The sequence below is a fragment of the Berghia stephanieae genome, unplaced genomic scaffold (genome assembly GCF_034508935.2).
Source record: "Berghia stephanieae isolate SIO BIC M18660-M18661 unplaced genomic scaffold, UCSD_Bste_1.3 scaffold3327, whole genome shotgun sequence".
Classification (NCBI taxonomy): domain Eukaryota; kingdom Metazoa; phylum Mollusca; class Gastropoda; order Nudibranchia; family Aeolidiidae; genus Berghia; species Berghia stephanieae.
This window is the reverse complement of record NW_027624542.1, coordinates 4,756-8,075: the sequence shown is the minus strand read 5'-3', so window position 1 is coordinate 8,075 and position 3,320 is coordinate 4,756. Positions and strand designations below refer to the sequence as shown.

Genomic DNA, 3,320 nt, shown 5'->3' with positions numbered 1-3,320 from the left:
GCTGGATGGTGCTTGCCTAGTGCAATTAACCTTTTGTCAGTGACATTAATTTTTTGTTTTCAAAAAATAGTTCCCCTTATATAATTTTAATGCAGAATAAACCGTTTCCACCACAAGAGCAGTAAGCATATCGCGACTTGGTATTCAATTAAACTATAATTGCATTGCCCTTATTTGTCTTTGATGAAAACGGTAAGATTTTCTTTTAGGTCCAAGTAAGATTGAAATTCGCCTTTGAAAGGTTAAATTTTTGGGGTTTTATTTTTAACAAACGAAACTCATTGTTTCTTTCTTTTTTTCTGACTGGCAAGCGATCAATGGCCTTACCCACAAGGCTTTTCACACACAAAACGATGCATTTAGGTCACAAGACAATTCATCTAGGTCAAAAAATGATATATCTAGGTCACAAAATGATACATCTAGGTTTCTTTTGGGCCATGACAGCAAACCAATCCGAAGTTTGAAAGACTTTCACTTAAAATATCTTATAAACCAATTCCCGCTCCATCTCAGAAGTCATAGTACTTGGGCCAAAGTCACAACTCAACAATGTTTCTCTGCGTAGATAAAAACATTTCCATTACAATCTACTTTCCTTTGATTAAAACTTTATGGTGCAAAGTTTATAGTCCCATGTTCAGCAAAACGGTGATGGATATATTAACCACTCAATTCTTAACATGAGACTGGCTTTGACTTTTTAGTAATTGCATGATATTTACACATGCACTTTGGACTGAAGGCAATATTTGGTTTGTCATTCCAGGTGATTATGGATCGGTTTATGGCCGTCAATATGACAACCGACCACAGCTTCACCCTGGCTCAGTTAGGGGATCAAGCATTGGCTATGCAACCTCCCAGTCTCGGGGTGGTAAGTAAACTTGTCATGATGCTCTTTTTATATTTTTTCTCCTTTTATGTAGGGTCCTATTTGTACTCTAACGCCATTAAGGATCTTAACTTTCTAGGTTGTACAGCAGATAAAACAAGATAACGTGTGCTATTATGATTTTAAAGAATTTCATTCTCACCACTAAATTGATAAAAATCAGTTTTGATTTATTGGACATGTTGCTGGTGGAACTTGTTCTTGCGTTCACAATGTACTTGATTGTATTCTTATCGCTTAAAACACAATCAGTCAGGACTTTCTAATTAGATGAAATACAAGGTGGATCCACAATGGTGTAAACGAAATGTAGCTTTAATTTATTAATATTAATAATATGTGAACATTTAAAACATTTGATTTGTTTTAGAATTTGTTTTTGTTGTTGTTTTAATTTTTGCTTTTCTTTTTTATGTTATTATATGAAAGTTGCCAAGAAATTGTTTTGATTTTACTTTTCAGAAAATACACATTATTAAAAGCTCAAGCGAAGCCCGTCACCAAAAGACCGTTCATGAACACATGATGGGAACTTCATTGTCTTAGTTAAATTTTTTGTTTGTTGTTGTTATTATTTTTACAGTAACATAATTTGTTTTTGGCCAGAGTTTCAAGTATGGATATGAAGGGCTTAGTCCAAGATATGCCTAAGTATAATCGTATCATTTACACAAAGGTTAAAGATAATTGAATTCATTTTCAAATATCCTGCATGTTTTGATGTCCTCTTTGAGAAGCAAGCAATATCATAATGGATATACTGTCTCAATCTATGTCAAAGGGTTTCTTCAAATTACATTAAAACTTCACCCCGTTTTTTATCTCAGGCATCTGTTGAATTAAGCTCTTCGTTTTGTCTTCCATTTTTCCCCTATGTTAATTTGCAAGTTACTTAAATCATTTCTGTATTTCATTTATTGTAGGATGTAATTTTTATCAGCAAAGTGCTGCATCTTGAAAGCCTGATTCAGTATGAGTGTAAATAAATCTCTCTGTTCTTGCCATAATTGGGTTTGGTTTGAATGGTTGTTTGCTCATTTTAAAAGATGAATTCATATCAACAAGAGCTACTCAACAAGTGAAGCGTTATTTCTCTAAATGAACATATAGGTATAATCAAATGATACCGTTAATTTTGTTTTCAAAGTCGCATATGTTTTTTCTATTTTTTTTTTTTAATTTAAGAATATTACATCGGAAAGTATATTATCAATAAGATAATATGAATTATGTCTGTGAGATCTTGTTGTCATTTAGAAGTCTTGGTGCTTAATAATACCTTTTATTTTTATTCAAAACATTCCAATATTTGCTGATTAATATTTCACACAACTTTCTGTCAACGTATTTATCTGTGATCTTATCATAGTCTATTTTTAGATTTCTAAAGTTTTTTATTGGTTGAACGAGGTTGTTGAAAGGTCTTCGTAAGAGACTATGGTTGGGTGTCAATTAACTTTTCTGCTGCTTAGATTTCTTGAATATTGATTGAAATCACTAAAGTGGCTTTGATTTAACTAATATCTTTTATTTTTCGCCATTTAAAAAGCATTAGTTATCAAATAATTCCAACCAATATAGACTGTATATTATTATGAAGTATAAAGTTATGCCAGATTGAATGAATGGTGAAAAAGTGCATAAATGGTTCCATATTCAATGACTTTATGGTTAAATGTTTGTGAATATTTTTGTGAGACACGAATTTTTAAAAAAGCAGCAAGACTCCATTATTCAAGCTCCCGCTACTTAAAGATAAATTATTGTACTCATTATATAACTTCAAAAATAATCACGATGGTTATATCTCTTCGAATTTTGTTGTCAAGCAAGCCATTAACAAATACTGTTTACTGTTTTGTAATAGAGAAACCAAAACTATGTATTCCGGTACCTACATAAAACTTATTTCTATTAATTTTTTTTAAAAATTGTATGTTTATTTATTCTTGTTACTATTTTAATGACGTTAATGAAGAAATGGATCTGAAAGTGTATGAGAGAAAAATATACGATATATAATTAAAATGTATTTATCTTTTATAAACCAGGCTCTTGTATGTTTTTTCTTTCTTTTAACATCGTTTACATGTCACAGAGTTAATGGACTTTGTTATGGTGGATGGTTGATGGGATCTGTTTTCTCCAGCCCCTCTCCTATTACTATTTAAATTTTCCACACGACCTGGTAGATGATTTTTATTTTGCCCCGCCCAATACTTTCATATTTCACCAAGCGGGAAGCAGTCCGATGTTTGCACGCCAGAAGATGATTTCTTTTTTTTTAGGTTGTCTTTTCTTATTTTATGTGTGAATCATCTCTGTATGGTAGAAATCATTTGATTGTTTCATCATCGTAGAGGATGGTGTTGAGTGAGGTGGCCATTGGGTGAAGCACACGGTTTTATTGGTGTTTGTGCAAGGG

General features: G+C 32.0%; 1 long non-coding RNA gene across 1 annotated transcript; it reads left to right on the top strand.

Moving 5' to 3' along the window:
• Positions 1 to 751: 751 nt before the first annotated feature.
• LOC144961617 (uncharacterized) lies at positions 752 to 2,945 on the top strand. The gene is made up of 2 exons (XR_013643228.1): positions 752 to 877; positions 1,358 to 2,945. It is a non-coding gene; the product is annotated as an uncharacterized LOC144961617 (long non-coding RNA).
• The last annotated feature ends 375 nt before the right edge of the window (positions 2,946 to 3,320 follow it).